This window comes from Toxorhynchites rutilus, chromosome 2 (assembly GCF_029784135.1).
Source record: "Toxorhynchites rutilus septentrionalis strain SRP chromosome 2, ASM2978413v1, whole genome shotgun sequence".
NCBI lineage: Eukaryota > Metazoa > Arthropoda > Insecta > Diptera > Culicidae > Toxorhynchites > Toxorhynchites rutilus.
The window spans coordinates 199,680,369-199,703,742 of NC_073745.1; the positions used below are offsets into that span (position 1 = coordinate 199,680,369).

The window sequence follows — 23,374 nt, forward strand, 5'->3', positions numbered from 1 at the left end:
TGAAGGTATTGATAACAAAAAAAACAAATATTGGGCGGGACGAAGTTTGCCGGGTCAGCTAGTGAAGCAATAAATGACAAGCATTTTGGGAAAAATAGAAAATATCATAAAAGAGGTTGTTGAAAATTATTTCAAGCCAATAAAAAAACAATTGGTTAAAGTTCTATTACAATTTAACCAGCCATCAATGGATGTAGACAATGTTTAAGACATTTGTGTTTGCATGGAAGATTGCAGCACACTTTTAAACAGGCTAAGTCGTTGTTATTTTCGGATGTTTGATCATTTTAAAGCGTTAGTAATTGTACAGAAATCTAAATTGTACTTAAAACCATAGTAAAACCGTTATGCAAACAGAGTGTCCGAAATTTGAATTCAATCTGTCCGAAATTTGTTTTTTTTTTATAAATATTGTTCGAAGTTTGATTCTTATTCGCTTCATTTGAAAAGCGTTTCATTCGATGATTTTTTTTTATGTTGTCAATCAAATAGGTATCAAAGTAGAAAGCTTAAAAGCATATTGAACTAATTTATTAATATTAAAATATCAACCAAATAATGCCTGTGCATAAAGTTTAGATTTGTTTTCTGCATCATATGCCTTAAGCGTCCGAAATATGATTCAGAACGGTATATTCATTGAGCAAAAGTCTGCTGGGTATATGTCCTATTAATTCGGGTATTTGAATTTAAAATCCATCCGAAACATTGAAATGGGTCTGTTTATTGGAAGGTTAAACGTAGACATAAATTTCTTTTCTTCTTAAAATAATATTCGAAGTGATAAATAGACGAGTTGAATAAACCAATTTCGCAAATCCAAGTCAACAACGCGATCGTGTCCTGGACACCATGCTTCGAATGTTTTAATTGAAAGATTTGACTGCAAAGAACATCGAGCTTAAATGAATTTAAAGCAATGACGGCCATGAAGTAGTGCTAAAAGATTTGTCTATCTTCCAGACAGATTCAATGATAATTTTCATCATGTCTAGAATTAATATGATCTTGTATCGTTTAAGAATTATCAAAATCCATTCGCTACAAATTGATTTATTAACGTTTAAACTATTTCATCAGAACGAAAATAAATGAATAAAATATAAATAATAAACTAAACAAAAAGGTGAATTCAATCAAGTTGATTCCACAGTTCAGCCGAGCTGTTATATTCCTCCGAAAATTTAAAAAGAGTGGCTCTTTAAGCTGCGGTTAGCCGCAAACAACTTGATGACATGAGCTCACTACTTCCTGAGCCACGATTGATCTTGGGAGACTTCAACTCTCACGGAACTGCCTGGGGGGAACAGTACGACGACAATCGTTCATTGTTGATATATGACCTTTGTAACAACTTCAATATGACCGTTTTGAACACTGGGGAAACAACATGTGTACCTAAACCTCCTGCTAACCCAAGTGCTCTTGACCTCTCGCTTTGCTCGAATTCACTATCGTTAGATTGCAAATGGAATGTAATTCAGAACCCCAACGGTAGTGATCACTTGCCAATCAAAATTTCCACCACCATTGGGTCGAATTCTTCTGAATCTATAACATGGCATATGACCTCACAAGACACATTGACTGGAAAAAATATGCGGACGCGATTACTCTAGCCATCAATTCCAGAGATGGTTTACCTCCATTGGAGGAGTATAACTTCCTTTCTCGTTTGATCTATGACAGCGCGATTCGCGCTCACACGAAACCCATCCCAGGTTCCACTATTCGTCGAAGGCCTCCCAATCTATGGTGGGATAGCCAGTGTTCCAAGCTTTATGTAGAAAAATCGAATACATTTAAAGCTTTTCGGAAACGTGGAACCCCTGAAAATTTTCAAATGTATTTAGCCCTGGAAGATCAATTTAAAAACTTAATCAAAGGGAAAAAACGTGCTTATTGGCGAAATTTCGTGGGAGGTTTGTCACGAGAAACGTCAATGAAAAAATTATGGAAAGTGGCTCGAAACATGAGAAATCGCTCTTCAACGAATGAAAGCGAAGAATATTCACATCGATGGATTTTTAATTTTGCACGAAAGGTTTGTCCTGATTCCGCTCCTGTGCAAAAAATTGTTCGAGATATACCACAAGGTAGGTGCGATCATGATTCCGAGTTTTCGATGGTAGAATTCTCTCTTGCTCTGCTTTCATGTAACAATTCTGCTCCGGGCTCGGATAGAATTAAGTTCAACTTGCTGAAAAACCTCCCTGATGTGGCGAAACATCGCTTGTTGCATTTATTCAATAGGTTTAATATTGTTCCAGATGATTGGAGACAAGTACGAGTTATAGCTATTCAAAAACCCGGAAAACCCGCGTCCGACTTCAATTCGTACCGCCCAATAGCAATGTTGGAGAAAATGATCTTGTTTCGCCTTGATCGATGGGTTGAAACGAATGGCCTACTCTCAGATACACAATTTGGGTTCCGGGCAAGGGGACGAATGATTGTCTTGCGTTGCTTTCTTCAGAAATTCAAATGGCTTACGCCAAAAAAAAACAAATGGCTTCAGTATTCTTGGACATAAAGGGGGCCTTTGATTCTGTTTCAATATAGGTTTTGTCAGACAAATTACACTCTCGGGGCTGTCACCTTTATTGAATAATATGTTATATAACTTGCTTTGTGAGAAACATTTGAACTTTTTTCACGGAGATTCGGCAGTGAGTCGGGTCTCTTACATGGGCCTCCCTCAGGGCTCATGTTTAAGCCCCCTTTTGTACAACTTTTATGTAAGCGACATTGACAACTGCCTTACACAAAATTGCAGCCTAAGACAACTTGCAGATGATGGAGTGGTGTCTGTCGTAGGATCAAACGAATCCGACCTGCAAGGACCCTTACAAGATACTTTGAACAATTTTTCAACCTGGGCCATTGGGCTAGGGAGCGTATTCTCCACGGAGAAAACAGAGATGGTGATTTTTTGTAGGAAGCATAGACCAGCAAAACCAAAGCTTCAACTTTTGGGTAAACCGATCACTCATGCTATGTCATCCAAGTATCTTGAGGTCTGGTTCGACTCCAAATGTACTTGGGGGCCATATTAGGTATCTGAGTAAAAAATGCCAACAAAGGATAAACTTTCTCCGTACAATTACCGGCATCTGGTGGGGAGCCCAACCAGAAGATCTTATAATGTTGTATCGAACAACTATTCTCTCAGTGATGGAGTACGGCAGTTTCTGTTTTCAATCAGCTTCCAAAACACACCTCATTAAACTCGAGCGAATTCAGTATCTTTGTCTCCGTATCGCGTTGGGATGTATGCCCTCAACGCATATCATGAGTCTCGAGGTTTTGGCAGGCCTACTCCCACTAAAAGATCGCTTCAATTTATTATCTCTTAGGTTCTTCATCCGGGGTAAGGTCATGAACCCATTGGTGATCGGAAATTTTGCTGATCGAGCTAAATTTTCATTCCGGATTCATGAGTTCATATCATGAATTCACATCCATGCAGGTTGTTCCTTCTTCGTATATTCCCAACCGTGTTTGTTTTCCTGACTACATCAATTCCTCTGTACATTTTGATCTGTTCATGAAGGAGAAAATCCATGAAAATCCAGATTATCTTAGATCGGGGATCGTTCCTACGATCTTCAATGCAAAGTATGGGCGTATCAATTGTGATAATATGTATTTTACTGATGGGTCCTCTATGAATGAGTCCACAGGATTTGGAGTGTTCAACGAAATTTTCAGCACCTCCCACAGTCTTCAGTATCCTTGCTCAGTGTATATTGCTGAATTGGCAGCGATTCACTGGGCGCTGGACAGCGTCGCCTCACGACCAGTTGAACACTATTACATTGTAACGGATAGTCTTAGCTCTGAAGTTATCCGTTCAATGAAGCCGGAAAAGCACTCGCCGTACTTCCTTGAGAGAATACGAGAAATTTTGAGTGCTTTATCCAGACGCTGTTATGTCATTACCTTTGTCTGGGTCCCTTCACATTGCTCAATTCCGGGTAATGAGAGGGCTGACTTATTAGCAAAGGTAGGTGTAATTGAAGGCGATATTTATCAGCGTCAAATCGCCTTCAATGAATTTTATTCTTTAGTCCGCAAAAATACCATTGCTAACTGGCTACGCAAGTGGAATGAAGATGAATTGGGCCGGTGGTTTCACTCGATTATCCCTAAGGTTAGCCTCAAACCGTGGTTCAAAAGTCTAGACTTGAGTCGGGACTTTATTCGCACCTTCTCTCGACTCATGTCCAATCACTGTTCGTTAGATGCACTACTCTTTCGTTTCAATCTTGCCAGCAGCAATCTCTGCGTTTGTGGCCAAGGTTATCACGACATCGAGCACATTGTTTGGTCGCGCGAGGTGTATCTGGTCGCCAGATCGAATTTAGAAAACTTTCGGGCCCGAGGAAGACAGCCCAATGTGCCGGTGAGAGATGTGTTGACTCGGTTAGACCTTGATAACATGTCCCATATATATGTTTTCCTTAAAGCTATAGATCTTCATGTGTTAATGTCCCTACATCCTTATACCCTCCTTTCCTTCCTTTGCGGGTAATTCGTCCCCTTGCTATAAATAGTAGAATAAGTTGAAATGTAAATACACTATAGATATACGAATAGATTTATGAAATGAGTGTTCATCAACATTGTTACAATTTCCTTATATCCCATCCTTCTCCTAAAAATATGTCACCCTCCTAAACTCGAGTACACCGCGAGTAATCGGTTTTCCACCTTACCAACCATAGATGTAAGAAAATTGTTTATATATATAGTTTTAAAATTATATTTAAGAATTCGGCTCCTTTAAACTCAAGTAACTGAACCTGTAAAAATAAACGAATTAATAAAAAAAAGTGGCTCTTTAATTATAGAACATGGTGTAAAGAGAATCCAGGTTCTGCCAAATCCTTGGTTTCGTAGCCGACACGACACGAGTGCAATAATAGAACGATGAAAATAAACGAAAAATATGAATTCAATTACAATTCTCATGTGAGAGCGCAAACTGTCAATGTTGGATCAACGAATTATGACCCAATAATAGCGCATGATGGAAATGATGAATGAAAGTTTCCCATTTATCATCAACATAACTCATGGATGACGTGGATATTGTGTTCACTAGGGATTCCAATTATTTAATGTGTGATTATTTGATCGAACGTTATAAATTTCGAATGTCGTCTTTATGAAAAGATGAATTATGAACTGCATATTTTGAAACAATGCTCACATCCGTACAAATTCCACACAAATATGATTGATTCAGGATGAATCTATTCATATTCTATTTCATTCTCGGGATACATACGGATAGAGCGGGAAGCATTTTCGGTAACTTGTCGGTTTTGGTTAAGGTGTGCAACGGTGAACAAAAGTAGGTGAGCTGTATATTGCATACACTCTGGGGCATGACGCTTGTTTCACTACCATTTGCATAATGACTTTTTGGAAGTTGAATTGTTGTTCATGTCACGACAAGAGCGCCTCCAGGTTCCATTTCAGAAGGTTGAGCATATAATTCAAGAACTGAAAATAAGGACTTTTTTCAAATATCTAGTTGCACTAAATACACTAAACTGTTTGAAAAGTGGCCTGCACTCACGTTATGGCGGGATTACATTAGGGAGAACTATAGCTATAGATGGATTTATTCACGCGAAAATAGATGTAAACGGGTGAGAATATATATGATACATTTCTTCGAGGTATATATAACCACTTTGAATAGAATAAATTCAGGCATATGTAAACGCTGGCGAATTTCCCACTGGTCAGAAATCACTGAAGTTGGATGCAGTTTTACTTGAGATGAATAAATTCACCGAAAATATGAATATATTCATTATATAAGTTCGCGCTAGTGTAAACGGTTGATGCGATTTCTATAAATCTCATCATATTTCTTCACATGAATATATCCCTAGTCTAGCCACCCTTAGACAAATCTTTTCTTCTTCTTTTTCTATTAAAGAGATTTTCAGCCAAAGGCTGGTTCATCTCTGTTTAGACAAATCCAACAAGGTTACAGTCGCCTCGTTTTATTTATAGATCTGATTCCTTCCGCAGCCATATATATTTTCCCTTTATTCAAGAGCATTCCGAAGCTTTCTGTATTGGAAACTTAGTTTTCAAGATAAAAATAAGCGTAATAATGCATCGATTGGCAGAAACTGTGATCAAATGCGAACGATCCGATGAGGCGAAGAGAAAAATGCTAAAGAGTTGAATGGAGCATGAAAACAATTATGTAACGGATGAATGCGAATTGGATTTTAGAGTTCTCCTCCAAGATGCTGATTTGGGAGACAAAAAAACATCCCTTGATAACACTATCAATGTCACTTCATCTGGTGATTGTATACGTGCTTACAGAGTACATTCAATAGCACGTTTTGGAATGTTACTATCAGGTATCATCGCATTGTAGTTTTTATATAACGCAGAATAATTGTAGAATAAAAAACCGAAATAAAAATAATAGAATGTTATAAAAAAAACAGGAAGTGGGTTATATCTATGGTATAACCGCTAGGGTGACGTAGGACTATCGTTGATTTAGAGATCATTTGTTTGAAGTTGAATCTAAATCCATCCTGAATGAATGAATAAATAAATATTTGGGTGACTTCAAAAACGAGAGTGTTACTTTGAAGACTCAAGGTTTTATGCATCCAATATTGGATACAAAAAACCTTGTTCTGAAGAATAATCTTCAGAAGCTTTCCTGTTAACTGCACTTGATTGACAAATCACAAAACCAAATGTATGTGGTCGCAGTATTATATGGATAGAAAACATTAAAATAAACTCGCTTGAATGTAATTTTCAATTCCAAGGGGAACTGGCAGATTATTTTTCAGCAACGATCATTTCTTTCCAGGTTTCCTCTCGATAACCAGCAAACGAAAAGAGTTGCGCGCGTGTATGTGTGTGTGTGGCGGCTGCTTCTATGTCTTCCCGAGGAACCGTATTTCGATGCTGATACTCTCTTGGTCACCTTCTCTTCTCCTTCTGATCGATCGGCTTTTCTGCGCTCCCTCACAGTTAAAACAAACTGATTGCATTTCAGGTCAGGTCAAGCCAGGTAATGAATACCTCGATTCCTCGCCGTTCAGCTCGTTCAGTAACGATGTTGTCTTGTCGATGTCCTCAGGCGTCGTGCACAAATTACGTAACGCAAAAATCCGGATTTTGAACCCCCTTTCGTAACGCAATTTCCTATCTCTAATAAACAGAAAGTAACGCAACATCTAACCCCTCCCCCTTATCGCGTTACGTAATTTGTGCACGACGCCTCACGAAAAATGAATGGGTTTCACCACCAGAATATCATTTCAGTATGCTTTTCGTGCGTGATTGAATCGAGAGAAGGTGTGGTTTACGATGGCAATTTGGAAGGCAAACTAGAGGAGAATGAACTCTCTGAGTATGAAAATTTCGGCGACTGAGCAATAATCGATTGAAAATTATATAATTTTGGCGATACGAAACATTTTCCGTTTTTCATGTTATGCATCCATTATTGGATACGAAAATATCCTACTGATGGGAAAGAATAATCTTCAGAAGCTTTCCTGCTAATTACACTTGATTGAAAAATTACGAAATCAAATGTATTTGGTCGCTGTGTTCGCCATATAATTAGAAAACATTAAAATAAACTCTTTCGCATGGATGTATTCTTCAATTCCCAGGGAACTGGCATATTATTTTTCAGCAAAGATTAGATCATTCCGGAATTTTCTCGATGCTGTATGGCATCCAAACGAAAATTCTCGTTTCAGTTTGGCCTGCAAAAAACTTTTCTGAACTCTAATCCATCAAATTTGGAGCCCTGAAAAAGGCCGTTGATTATATGCTAAGCTAATATAGCACCCTCTCCTTGGATTCGACGGGCCAGCTGAATGTCCTTGGGCATGATGTGACGCGTTTTACGTGGATAGCACACAAATTTGTATCTTTGAATAAGCCTCCTGCAGCGTCATAACCGCGGAACTTTGGAAGCGCAAGTCGGTTTTGAAGTCCTGAGCAATTCCACGATCCAAAAGCTGCAAAGGTAGCTTGCGGATCAGCAATTCGGTCGACTTCTGATAATGACGAATTTCACGCAAAGTTCCCGGTCGATAGCGATGTGGCTTCTTCACGCTTCCTGCGGCTGGTGCGCTTATCCGAGCTGCTTTCGTGGTGCCTTACCGCCGAAGGACTAACGAGCTGTCTGCTTAGTCCCGATGAAACAAGTCCTCACGGTGCGAGAGTAGAGTAAGAAATGAACGAAAGCAAGGGAAGTGTCATTTTATAAAACATAAAAGAATCGAATGTAAACCCCACCCTCTTTATTATATAAGCTTACTGTATACTCACGAATATAATAAGGGTGGGATTTAGATTCTATACTTTTATGGTTTATAAAATGACGCTTCCTTTGCTTTCGTTCATTTCTTACTCTACTCTCGCACCGTGAGGACTTGTTTCATCGGGACTAAGCAGACAGCTCGTTAGTCCTTCGGCGGTAAGGCACCACGAAAGCAGCTCGGATAAGCGCACCAGCCGCAGGAAGCGTGAAGAAGCCACATCGCTATCGACCGGGAACTTTGCGTGAAATTCGTCATTATCAGAAGTCGACCGAATTGCTGATCCGCAAGCTACCTTTGCAGCATTTGGATCGTGGAATTGCTCAGGACTTCAAAACCGACTTGCGCTTCCAAAGTTCCGCGGCTATGACGCTGCAGGAGGCTTATTCGAAGATATAAATTTGTGTGCTATCCACGCAAAACGCGTCACATCATGCCCAAGGACATTTAGCTGGCCCATCAAATCCAAGGAGAGGGTGCTATATTAGCTTAGCATATAATCAACGGCCCTTTTCAGGGCTCCAAATTTGATGGATTAGAGTACAGAAAAGTTTTTTTACAGGCCGAACTGAAAGGAGCATTTAGCGAAAATCGTGGTTTCGATAATAATTCGTTACCGATAGGTGCCATGGATATGGATTTCTTAATGAAGAATATGAAATACATGACATGATGTAGTGAATATATCCGAAGAAATCACTTTGGTGAAACTGCATTATAAAATTATTTGTGTACGAATGCCGCAATCGATAGTCGACTCTAATTTGCGCTGGGTAATTTCCTCGGAGGACTCGATTCCTCCTTTGAACATTAATAATCTCTTTCTGGCAAAACGATGTGGTATGAATAACATTATTTGAATGATAGAATGAAGAAGTTTTCTGCCAATTTCCTTCAACCTCCAAACGTATCTTTCTCCCGTTTGTCGTTTTCACGTTCGCTAATCCTTTCTCACAACACCCATTTCTCGTTTGAGAAATTGTTGAGTAAACATTGTTTGCCAGTGCGCGTAGAGCGGGAATTCCTAAAGATTCATTGCACCTCTAATAAATTGCCGAAAGACGTGGTCTTACATTGATCGCACTTGATTGAAAAAATCCAAAACGAAATGTATTTGGTCGCAGCATTATATGAGTAGAAAGCAAATAATCGCTCGAAAATGACTTGATTTTCGCGATGTGAAACATTTTCCGTTTTTCATGTTATGCATCCAATATTGGATACGAAAATTTCCACTGATGGGGAAAAAAAATATTCAGAAGCTTTCCTGTTAATTGCGATTGATTGAAAAATAACAAAACCAAATGTATTTGGTTGCAGTGTTATATGGATAGAAAACATTAAAATAAACTCTTTCGCATGAATGTATTTTTCAATTCCCAGGGGAACTGGCAGATTATTTTTCAGCAACGATGATAGCAACGAGAATTCCGCGCGTGTATGTGTGTGTGGCGGCTGCTCCGATGTTTCAAGCGGAACCGTGGCATCACTCTCCTCCTGATGGATTCCCTTTTGGCCTTAGGTGCACAAACAGGCTCTTGGTGACACCGTTCATCAGCGTTTTCATGATAAACGAAATTAGCTCCACAACAACAGCGACAACATGCTCCAATCGCTGTTCAATCATAACTGAGTGGGTTTGGTAATGGTAATGGTATTGTATTATAGAGACTTTAAACTTTTTCAGTTCATTCGTCTCTAGCCTTGAGAAAGGCCCTTTGAAAACACTACTCTATTTTACTCCAGCGCTACCACCTCCGCCCTCTTGCCTTGAGAAAGGCACTCGATCCCTCGCCGTCCAGCCCGTCCAGCAACGATGTTATCCAGTCGGTGTCCACACAAAGAATGTGAGTGGGTTTACGAGCGGCGCTCGCTTATATACCGATTGGTGATTTCAATAGCCTGTTTTGAAAGCAATTTTAAGACTATTGAAACAAGTTTTTGGATGAAAAAGTAACAAGTATATGACGCGTAGACATTTTATCTTTCAAATGAAGTGTTTATCATACCATTTCGTTCAGTTGTTTAAGAGCTATTAACGCTCAAAATCTCGGTCTCCAGCGTAACGCTTTCGTTCTCGAAACTTTGGTTTTACACCCCGGTATAGAAATGAAAGACGTAGTCCTACGTCAAAATTGTAAGGGGTTGTATCGTGGACACGACCGCATATTTTCGACGTAGAACTACGCAATTATATTATATTACGTTTGATATGATGCCTAGGACTACCAAAATCTGTGAACGGAAAAATTGTCAAAGGATCATTGTATTTTACATTTCTCTCTGAAATTATTCCACATCTCATGTTTACGTAGTTCTCGAACCGCAGAAGTTCATTCACCTCTGGTATCTCAAATGACGATTTTTCCAGGCTTCTCAGTTTAAAAGTACGTTTTAGGGAAACATATTCCGATCTGCAACACCGCTGGCGCATTAATTTTGAGGTCCGTGTTAGGGAAACACAGCTCAGTGGGAAAAAATACCCCCGATTTGCATGTTTTGATAAAGCGGATTCCCCCAGGCACATTTATTTTGCAGTCCGTGTTAGGGAAACACAGCTCGGTGGGAACAAAAATACCCCCGACTTGCATGTATATTGGCAAAGCGGATTTCCATAGGTACATCGATTTTAAAGTCTGTGTTGGGGAAACCGCGAATCGGGCCAATCAACCTATGGCAGTTGGGGCGTTTAGATAACGCTTGAAATTTTACAGTTATTCAATTGTCCCCGCCCGCCTCTCTAAAGGGGGCCTGCCGTACAAATGAAACACAAATTTCTGCATTACTTGAGAATTATTCAAGCAAATGAAACCATGTTAGGCATATGGAGGTTTTAGGGTGCAATAAATGTTTATATGGCGGTTAGACTCTCTACCCCCCTCTTAAAAAAATATGTTCTATAATTACATAGTGACAAGTGCTGTTAGTCCATTCGATGTGTGCGCTAGCGAAATTGATCTTTGTTCGAAACTGGAAATGGATTTTAATGTGATGAAACGCACTCATATATCTTCTTCTATCTATACCAATAAAAAAGTGAAAAAGTGAAAAAGTGAAATATCCACCACAAACGAAATCCAAATGTTGCTTCATACAGTCCTTCTTTTAGTTTATTCTATTCATCTAATTCATTTCGATGGCTCTTATTTTTGAAATTTCTATGTACAACTTCCTCAAATGTGATCTTAAAGTCTATGCTTTGGAAATATTTGCAATTGAGTATTTGTGACATCAGCTCAGCATCAGAAAGTCGAAGTTATTTGCTGATACATCGTTTGACTACTTTCCCTTGAAGATTCTTCGGAGCAATCTACGCACAATTTCTGGATCCCTTTGCTGCAAATATTTCTTAGCCTAAGATGCAGGTTTCGATGCACTTTCGGATTCGGATTCGCCATTTGGATAAGCCATCGCTCGTCAGATTCGTTAAACATTTTCTTCGAAGAATTAATGTATCTATTTTCATTCAAACCGCATAAGCGTTCGTTGTTTTTTAACAGATGACAATTATATCGTGGCTTATTTCGATTATTCGTGTGGTAGAAAGGTCCAGAGAGCAATCGTATGCTTAGTTCTCGAAAACAGTGACATTTTCGGTTAAATTTCGATTAATTGGCGATTATTATCTCACAACATACACACCGACAATGAAAGCCTTCGAAAAATTAACTTCATAACGGTGAAATAATGAAACTTCTTTTGTTTCTATGAACGTGGGGGGTGAAAATGCCGCATGGAAATATCACTTTTATCCGTCTTTTTCGGTGGAATTTCACTAATATTCACTCCACGCTATCACATTAGCCTCATAGTCAGCGGGAGCTCTACAAAATGAACGTTTTTAATTGATAAATTACTTCCTGAAAATATAATTTTCACATTGGTGCGGTGGGCAATCAAAGATAAACACAATGACTGACGTCACTATTTGCGAAATAGTTATGGCAGCGCATGCTATGTCGCTCGAAACTCGACCATCTTCATTACCTTTTTTCCAGGACATTGGGGTAAGACGGACATGTTAAAGAAAACTTCAATTGTATCTTTGGAAACTCATGTTTTCAAAAAATTAAAAGCGGTTTCTTACAGTTCAATATACTGGTTTTCGAAATAACTGGCCAAATGTTTTATAAAAATGTGTTTTTCCATGTTTTTAACTGAAATTAAAACAAGTCGAAAATTAGAGTATTTTTATCGGTGCGAGTATAATGGACATGTAGTGGGGGAATATGGACAGGTTAAAGGAGAGGAATAAGAGAGGAATAATTTCACTAACTCTCTCAGTGTTTGTGCGTCCAGTAACTGAAATAGAACAGAAAGAGAAAGCAATATAAAAAAGAGTTCAATATTCTCCCTTTCACTTTCCATCATGCATTGGATGTGATTATGGATGTGACTGTCCATTTCAACCCCACCAGTGCAATTATTTCAATAATTTAAATTAACCACTTACGAATGAATTTACTTTTCCGTACATACCTAATATCGCTCCTCTATCAACTCAAAAACCTAAATATAACCATCAGCGAATTTAATTTTGCAATTGAACCACTCAAAATGCTTAATATCGAAGCCGGAAAAATTACATCCACACGCGGAATCACGTTTGATTTTCGGTTTTCGTTTCCCTATTCCACTTTCAGTCAGTATTCATTGTCATAGGATGGTTTGAATATTATAGAATAGCATGTAGAAGGGTTTCCCATCAACAGAAATTTGAAATTCATAGTGCAACTATACAAATCAACCACCTGTCCATTATACCCCCACTGTCCGTCTTACCCGCGGCTCCCCTACTGTTGGTGCGGCAACACACACGAACTGGGTAGGGTAACACGGGGTGAGTTGGACATATGGGGTGATTTGGACCACCCCATTATCTCAAAAAATATGGCTCAACTTGGATTTTTTATAATGTCATCTTCTTTTATTGTTGAACCGTATGTAACTAACGTAAAGAAACTTTGGTAAAATTCGACAGGTCGAAGGAAACGGTAGCATTAACACAGCAAGCACTTTTATTGTCAAAAAATGTGAGTTTTCATATCGTGGTTTTGAGGTTTTTCCCGCTGATTATACAAACTTTTCGTGTATTGTGCAGTAAAGTTCTGTTCTCCTACAGAAGAGGAACAATTTGATGCAGCGAAACAATAAGTTTGATAACAATAAATGAAATTAATTGCATTTTAATTTTTGAATGTTGTGTGGGGTGAATTGGTCCTACAGATTTGAGGCTTTTCTTTGGTCTAATTGATTCCAGATGCCACTAAATTACGAAAGGAGGATGGGCAGGCAACGTTGGAAGAAGGAGGAGCTTGAAAGACCAACGCAGGTCATCAAGAACGGATTTTCTTTGACCAATCATCGACAGTGTTTGAAAATGCTCGAACAACAGTGAAAAGATCCACGCAGAATTCGAGATGGTCTCAATCCAATTTTTCTGGTCTGGAATCTGGCCAAGACACCTGGTATCGATCCCAGAACACTGTTACAGATTGTAACATTATTTCTAAATACTTTACATAAACATAAGTATGTTTTTTTTCGATGAAACACACACTGGACCAAATCACCCCACATCAAATTTTAATGTTCAAAAATCGTCTCTTTTATTTTATGATATATTAGGCTGTCAAAAAAGTCCTGCGGTTTTTTTTTGAATTTTCATTTGTTCATAAAATTAGTTACAATCATCTGTTTTAAGTCAAATATGAGCCGTTTTGTTCGATGACTTGTTCCCAACGAGATGCCAACTTCATAATACCCCTGTTATAGAAGCTCGCTTCCTTATTGGCAAAAAACTCGGATAGCCAATTTTCACAGGCCTCTTTTGTGGCTAACTTCTGACTACCTAGCTCGTTCGCCATGGACAAAAACAGGTGGTAGTCACTTGGTGCAAGGTCCGGACTATACGGCGGATGCAAAAGAACCTCCCATCCGAGCTCTCGGAACTTCTGGAGCGTCACCAAAGAAGTGTGTGACCTGGCGTTGTCCTGATGGAAGACAATGCGGCCTCTGTTTACCAAAGATGGCTTCTTCTTCATGAGTGCTTCCTTCAAGCGGTCCAGTTGTTGGGAGTACAGGTCCGTATTGAGCGTTTGGCCATAGGGAAGCAGCTCATAATAGATTATTCCTTGACAATCCCACCAAACATACAGCAGAACCTTCCTGGCCGTTAATGAGGACTTGGCCACCGCTGAACCGCTTCAGCGGGCTTCGACCACGACCGTTTGCGCTTCACGTTGTCGTAAGTGACCCACTTTTCATCGCCAGTCACCATCCGCTTCAGAAACGGGTCGATTTTGTTGCGATTCAGCAGCGATTCACATGCGTCGATACGGTCAAAGATGTTTTTTTGTGTTTTTTTTGTGTAATAACGGTTTGATGACTTATCCCCAGCTCTTGGCCGATGGTACGGCTGCTACTATGCCGGTCTTTCTCGGCTAATTCAGCGATTTTGTCTGTCCAGACTGAGGATGCGAGGCCATTTCTTCAACAACATCAATGTTTGGTTGCATAAAACATTGTCCTGAACTCCTTCGGTTAATAAATTTCAACATTATTTGCGTATCAATAATTTCTTGCTCCTCCCATCATCATGCACTAATTACGGTTATAATGAACCCGTTTCTAGTATGTGTCGTGTGTTTGACCGATGTAGTTCCTGTTTACAATAGATTTTGTTTACAAATAAGTTAGTTTTAAGAAGCATTTGTAGATCAGTAGTAATGTTCGATCATTAGAGCACTCATGTCATGTCTGAAGAACGTACTTCTATTAGGTAAATAACGCCAAGAAAAAAAATTCATACAAATTATAGCAATTCAAAACTTCCTTAGGGCCGACTAATCTGATAGAGAATAGTTGGCCTCAAACATACTAATGTCGACACCATTTCGCCGTCAACGCGAATACGAACGCTGCTACAAACATGACATCAAAATCGTCATCGGTGATTCTAAAGGTGCGTCCACATTATGCCGAATGATGCCGATCGGCCTGTACCAGGCGGCATATTCGGTTCGTTATGTAATGTGGACGCCACATCGGGTGCACGAAGCCAAAGCCCCATCAGATGTACGAAGCCGTCACGAACACACGAAGCACAATGTCGTCAACGCTAATTTACTTCGTTTTGTTTTGGTTCCACTTTCTCGAACGGGACCCACTTGTTTCGGGTTGGGTTCGGTTTGGTTCGAGTCGGTTTTCAGTACGTCGGCAAGCCCGGGCGGTACGTCCACATTTAGTCGGCTTTACCGGGCGGCCAAGGCCGATTGGCGTAATGTGGACGCGTCTTAACCTTCAAAAAGGCCCTTGGAAAACTTTACTTTATCCATCCTATTACTCCTCCACCCCCATTGCCTTGAGAAAGGCATTTGATTCCTCGCCGTCTAGCTCACCCAGCAACGATGTTGTTCAGTCGATTTCCTCCCGAAGAATGAAAGTTTACCTCAGCGAGATCCACTGTTAATACTCTTAGCAAATATTCCCCTTCGTTCTTCTCCTTTCCTTTGCTCACTTTACATCTTACGATTTCGCCTTCGTTGCTCGTCGATAAGTTGCTCGTTATTGACAGCTCTGTTCGGGAAAGCACACAAATGGACAGAACAAATGTATAAGGAAATGGGAATGCTTCCAATTTTCATCAATTTAAACCATATACAGACTATGGGGTTGTAATGTATAGCATATCAAATAAATCTTTTTCCGATTCGTTTGGTATATAAATCACCAAAATTCATCCACGGCAAAAATAGTTATTAACGTTAACTTTATTTCATAAAAACGTGGCCTGTTTTCTTAGTTGGCAACCTTAATGAAAGACGTAGTTCTACGTCAAAAAAAACCTAGAATTGAAAAGAAAACAATTGACGTAGAAATTGTGAAATTTATCGAATAATTATATTGAAAAAAACTAAAATAAAAAAAATTGAAGCCATAATCGAAAGGCACAAAAATGATAATGAAACAAAGGAAACATAATTGAATGGAAAAAAGATAGAAATAAACCCACCACAATTATTCATCCGAAACCCGTTCGGGCACCTCACAAGTCTGGGTCGAAAAACGATTGAAATAAACTAACCAATGAAATCCTTCAGACGGCATTGGTTCTAGCGGAAGACATTAGCGTCTGTTAACCTACTCGCAAGATTCGATTGACATAGAGGCCATACCCTCAACCACTCCCTGCGGGAAACATTCCTAGGTACCGATGTGCGACTGGTCAAGCAAGTGAAATTTGCCTTAGTTTCAAGTATCGTGTCTAAGAAATATAAATTTTTTGGAAGATTGCGTATAGAAACACTGGTCCAAAGAATTCCTGACCACCATCAATAAGCCTACGAAGTAGTTCGATGATCCGAAGCCTCAATGAAGAAATTAATTGTAACGATTTGATGTTCATTACCGGTGGAGAAAACTGGAGGCATTGTACTAGAAGTGTATTCGGAGAAAAGTATAAAGAAAGGTCGAGTAATAATAGTTGTGAAAATTTGGCGACAATTATCAACCAAATACATGTTATGGAAGGTCAATATTTTCGAAGCATCTGAGATGTATAAAGTACGAATCAACTCATGAACTAGGTATCATCGTAATATCATACCATTAATACATTTCCTAGACAGATTATGAAAACCTTAGCTATTTCAATATATGAGAATTATTACAATTGAAAACGGCATGCAAGCACATTTGATTCTCAAAAACAGGAAGTGGGTTATATCTATGGTATAACCGCTAGGGTGACGTAGGACTATCGTTGATTTAGAGATCATTTGTTTGAAGTTGAATCTAAATCCATCCTGAATGAATGAATAAATAAATATTTGGGTGACTTCAAAAACGAGAGTGTTACTTTGAAGACTCAAGGTTTTATGCATCCAATATTGGATACAAAAAACCTTGTTCTGAAGAATAATCTTCAGAAGCTTTCCTGTTAACTGCACTTGATTGACAAATCACAAAACCAAATGTATGTGGTCGCAGTATTATATGGATAGAAAACATTAAAATAAACTCGCTTGAATGTAATTTTCAATTCCAAGGGGAACTGGCAGATTATTTTTCAGCAACGATCATTTCTTTCCAGGTTTCCTCTCGATAACCAGCAAACGAAAAGAGTTGCGCGCGTGTATGTGTGTGTGTGTGGCGGCTGCTTCTATGTCTTCCCGAGGAACCGTATTTCGATGCTGATACTCTCTTGGTCACCTTCTCTTCTCCTTCTGATCGATCGGCTTTTCTGCGCTCCCTCACAGTTAAAACAAACTGATTGCATTTCAGGTCAGGTCAAGCCAGGTAATGAATACCTCGATTCCTCGCCGTTCAGCTCGTTCAGTAACGATGTTGTCTTGTCGATGTCCTCAGGCGTCGTGCACAAATTACGTAACGCAAAAATCCGGATTTTGAACCCCCTTTCGTAACGCAATTTCCTATCTCTAATAAACAGAAAGTAACGCAACATCTAACCCCTCCCCCTTATCGCGTTACGTAATTTGTGCACGACGCCTCACGAAAAATGAATGGGTTTCACCACCAGAATATCATTTCAGTATGCTTTTCGTGCGTGATTGAATCGAGAGAAGGTGTGGTTTACGATGGCAATTTGGAAGGCAAACTAGAGGAGAATGAACTCTCTGAGTATGAAAATTTCGGCGACTGAGCAATAATCGATTGAAAATTATATAATTTTGGCGATACGAAACATTTTCCGTTTTTCATGTTATGCATCCATTATTGGATACGAAAATATCCTACTGATGGGAAAGAATAATCTTCAGAAGCTTTCCTGCTAATTACACTTGATTGAAAAATTACGAAATCAAATGTATTTGGTCGCTGTGTTCGCCATATAATTAGAAAACATTAAAATAAACTCTTTCGCATGGATGTATTCTTCAATTCCCAGGGAACTGGCATATTATTTTTCAGCAAAGATTAGATCATTCCGGAATTTTCTCGATGCTGTATGGCATCCAAACGAAAATTCTCGTTTCAGTTTGGCCTGCAAAAAACTTTTCTGAACTCTAATCCATCAAATTTGGAGCCCTGAAAAAGGCCGTTGATTATATGCTAAGCTAATATAGCACCCTCTCCTTGGATTCGACGGGCCAGCTGAATGTCCTTGGGCATGATGTGACGCGTTTTACGTGGATAGCACAAAAATTTGTATCTTTGAATAAGCCTCCTGCAGCGTCATAACCGCGGAACTTTGGAAGCGCAAGTCGGTTTTGAAGTCCTGAGCAATTCCACGATCCAAAAGCTGCAAAGGTAGCTTGCGGATCAGCAATTCGGTCGACTTCTGATAATGACGAATTTCACGCAAAGTTCCCGGTCGATAGCGATGTGGCTTCTTCACGCTTCCTGCGGCTGGTGCGCTTATCCGAGCTGCTTTCGTGGTGCCTTACCGCCGAAGGACTAACGAGCTGTCTGCTTAGTCCCGATGAAACAAGTCCTCACGGTGCGAGAGTAGAGTAAGAAATGAACGAAAGCAAGGGAAGTGTCATTTTATAAAACATAAAAGAATCGAATGTAAACCCCACCCTCTTTATTATATAAGCTTACTGTATACTCACGAATATAATAAGGGTGGGATTTAGATTCTATACTTTTATGGTTTATAAAATGACGCTTCCTTTGCTTTCGTTCATTTCTTACTCTACTCTCGCACCGTGAGGACTTGTTTCATCGGGACTAAGCAGACAGCTCGTTAGTCCTTCGGCGGTAAGGCACCACGAAAGCAGCTCGGATAAGCGCACCAGCCGCAGGAAGCGTGAAGAAGCCACATCGCTATCGACCGGGAACTTTGCGTGAAATTCGTCATTATCAGAAGTCGACCGAATTGCTGATCCGCAAGCTACCTTTGCAGCATTTGGATCGTGGAATTGCTCAGGACTTCAAAACCGACTTGCGCTTCCAAAGTTCCGCGGCTATGACGCTGCAGGAGGCTTATTCGAAGATATAAATTTGTGTGCTATCCACGCAAAACGCGTCACATCATGCCCAAGGACATTTAGCTGGCCCATCAAATCCAAGGAGAGGGTGCTATATTAGCTTAGCATATAATCAACGGCCCTTTTCAGGGCTCCAAATTTGATGGATTAGAGTACAGAAAAGTTTTTTTACAGGCCGAACTGAAAGGAGCATTTAGCGAAAATCGTGGTTTCGATAATAATTCGTTACCGATAGGTGCCATGGATATGGATTTCTTAATGAAGAATATGAAATACATGACATGATGTAGTGAATATATCCGAAGAAATCACTTTGGTGAAACTGCATTATAAAATTATTTGTGTACGAATGCCGCAATCGATAGTCGACTCTAATTTGCGCTGGGTAATTTCCTCGGAGGACTCGATTCCTCCTTTGAACATTAATAATCTCTTTCTGGCAAAACGATGTGGTATGAATAACATTATTTGAATGATAGAATGAAGAAGTTTTCTGCCAATTTCCTTCAACCTCCAAACGTATCTTTCTCCCGTTTGTCGTTTTCACGTTCGCTAATCCTTTCTCACAACACCCATTTCTCGTTTGAGAAATTGTTGAGTAAACATTGTTTGCCAGTGCGCGTAGAGCGGGAATTCCTAAAGATTCATTGCACCTCTAATAAATTGCCGAAAGACGTGGTCTTACATTGATCGCACTTGATTGAAAAAATCCAAAACGAAATGTATTTGGTCGCAGCATTATATGAGTAGAAAGCAAATAATCGCTCGAAAATGACTTGATTTTCGCGATGTGAAACATTTTCCGTTTTTCATGTTATGCATCCAATATTGGATACGAAAATTTCCACTGATGGGGAAAAAAAATATTCAGAAGCTTTCCTGTTAATTGCGATTGATTGAAAAATAACAAAACCAAATGTATTTGGTTGCAGTGTTATATGGATAGAAAACATTAAAATAAACTCTTTCGCATGAATGTATTTTTCAATTCCCAGGGGAACTGGCAGATTATTTTTCAGCAACGATGATAGCAACGAGAATTCCGCGCGTGTATGTGTGTGTGGCGGCTGCTCCGATGTTTCAAGCGGAACCGTGGCATCACTCTCCTCCTGATGGATTCCCTTTTGGCCTTAGGTGCACAAACAGGCTCTTGGTGACACCGTTCATCAGCGTTTTCATGATAAACGAAATTAGCTCCACAACAACAGCGACAACATGCTCCAATCGCTGTTCAATCATAACTGAGTGGGTTTGGTAATGGTAATGGTATTGTATTATAGAGACTTTAAACTTTTTCAGTTCATTCGTCTCTAGCCTTGAGAAAGGCCCTTTGAAAACACTACTCTATTTTACTCCAGCGCTACCACCTCCGCCCTCTTGCCTTGAGAAAGGCACTCGATCCCTCGCCGTCCAGCCCGTCCAGCAACGATGTTATCCAGTCGGTATCCACACAAAGAATGTGAGTGGGTTTACGAGCGGCGCTCGCTTATATACCGATTGGTGATTTCAATAGCCTGTTTTGAAAGCAATTTTAAGACTATTGAAACAAGTTTTTGGATGAAAAAGTAACAAGTATATGACGCGTAGACATTTTATCTTTCAAATGAAGTGTTTATCATACCATTTCGTTCAGTTGTTTAAGAGCTATTAACGCTCAAAATCTCGGTCTCCAGCGTAACGCTTTCGTTCTCGAAACTTTGGTTTTACACCCCGGTATAGAAATGAAAGACGTAGTCCTACGTCAAAATTTTCAACCCGCTCAACTTGAGTACGGTTGGATTTAACACATTTCTACTAGCTGGGAAAAATGCTTTTCCACTCACCCCCTCACTTCAGACTCCCCATCGAGGTCGAGGGAAAAACTCAATGATGTTGTAAATTACGGCTCTCTCGGCACACCTGTTCTTCATCGCGTTACCATACACATCGAGTTCAGATATTTCAGAATATATTCTCATTTGCACACAGTACCGTTGCATGATGCGCTCTTGTAGGCGGTGTTATGTTTGTCTCGTTCCTTCGCGAGGAAAATGCACTTTTGCGAGCGTGTCCTCTCTCTTTTTTTTTGTTCGGAATGTTCGGAGCTTCCACCGAAAAGCGCTTCCATCGGAAATGTTCGTGTAAAGCTTTGGCATTCGTGTCGAAACTTTTGCCGATCGGAAATAAGTGGGTGGTAGATTGTTTCCCACTGCAATACACGGGCCTCGAATGGTGATGTTTGTGCGCCAAACGAAGTTAACAGGCATAAAACCGGTTCCCGGTGAGACGAGCGGCCAACATACATACAGGTGATCACTGCGAGCTAGGGATGCTGTTCCTGAAGAGATGAAAGCATCCGGGGGACCGGCAAGCGGTGTTGTGTTTCTACACGATCCTTGCTGGCTGAGTTTGTGTTGTTGCTCCATGCTCCCATTCGAACGAGAACTTATTTCCTTCCACAGTCAATCAGTCTTCTGTGCAATTTTGACCTGTACGGCCGCGTGCTCATACGCTTTTTGACATAAATTTTCTTGTTCCGCCATTCAACTCTCCACAGTATATAAATTAACCCCTGTTATAATCCACCATCACGGAGTTGATAAACATCGGTTTGTGCGCGAAAAAACAGTGCTCTGCCGGTGAGAAGCAGAAAGAAAAACACATCCACCACACCCGGAATATTAGCCACGGAAGCGGAATCGAATTATCGGGATAACCCTGCGGCTAACTGTTTCACTCTTAGGAACAAGCCGGTTATCAACAGTCAGAAGTTATGATTGGCAAATCAAATTAAATTGGTAATTGATTTCCGTTCGCTATATCAATTTTAATGATTGGTCTTCACACATTAAAACATCGCCACCGTCGACTCTCGTCCTCGTCACGAATCCAGAGCACAGGACTTACTTTATACTTTAGTAGTGATAATCTCCGTTCAACGGTTCCAAGCGTCATAAGCGTTTGTATCAATTTATAAAAACTTTGTCTCTGGGGTAAATCCTTGTTCGTTCATCGCAAATATTGAACAACAATTTGAAAGTCGATACCTTTCGAAGATAAGTTTCAGTCCAAGAGTGGAATACGGTGAAGTGCGAAGAATAAATATTTATGTTTAGTAGTCAATTGTAGCTGCTAGGACAATTAGCTGTGTTTTTACTGCAGAACAGTGTTCTAGTGATGTATAACCTAATCAAGATATATAGCGGAAATCAAGCGTAGACGCAGATGTAATATCTCATATCAACAAAGATTATTAAATTGTCTAGAGGTCCCATTAGTGCACAATCATACCCAACGGGGATATAACGGCTTCCGAAGACAAATCCAGCGCAAAAGAAAGCAGCGCGCTAAAATTAGATCAACGGAGACAAATAGTAAGTGATAAAAGGGGGGGGCCTATATTCCCACGCGGCATTGCTTGCCTGCCAGCAGTCCAATCTGTAATCGAGGTTTCATTTCGGCACACATTGGAGGGACTAAAAGAGGGAAAGTTTATGGCCAGGATACTCGTCAAAGACGAAGAAGGACAATAAAAGTCACTTAGACAAGTTTGGAAACATTCCAATCGAAGGGTCAAGTAGAAAAGAATTTATTTTTAACAGGAAAAATATATAGTGCCTGTCGTTATCCCTCCGACCGGTCGTTCAAAATATTTGCGGATCTGTGACAGTGGAATGTGTATCGTCGTGGACATGCCCTGGAGGAAATAGTGTCAACAAAACAATAGAAAAAAAATCCAGTTTTCTCAAACTTGTAAAAGTTTGTGAGGCGGAAAAAACACACACACACTCACTGCAAAAAAAACTGTGCTGCAAATAATTTCATTTTGCGATTGTTGCCTCAAACGGTTTGAAAAGTAGATTTCACAGCAGCTTCGGATCGGATAGGCTCAGAACTTCAATTTGTGAGTGGTAAGTAAGTTTGAAAGCAATTCTTCTTTTCGAATATAGATGATGACATATCGTTTGTCAACATAACGACTGGAATCGAGTTGTGATGAAATAACACATCTATGATAACAGTGCGAAAGAATGATGAATTTTATTTTAAAGTCAAGTGGGATTATAGGTATTCAAGGGTGATTAGTTTGAAAATATTTATTCT

The 23,374-nt window shown here is 39.8% G+C and overlaps 1 protein-coding gene across 4 annotated transcripts in view; it reads left to right on the forward strand.

Moving 5' to 3' along the window:
- The first annotated feature begins 21,917 nt into the window (after positions 1–21,917).
- Positions 21,918–23,374, forward strand: part of LOC129765174 (poly(rC)-binding protein 3) — a 675,323-nt gene continuing 673,866 nt past the window's right edge. For 2 of the 4 annotated variants that reach the window (XM_055765108.1, XM_055765115.1), the window contains exon 1: positions 22,099–22,644. The gene's annotated coding sequence lies outside the window, so the exon portion shown is untranslated. Of the gene's footprint in view, positions 22,069–22,098; positions 22,645–23,374 lie in introns of those variants that run through there. The other 2 variants (XM_055765109.1, XM_055765113.1) reach the window with 2 other exon arrangements.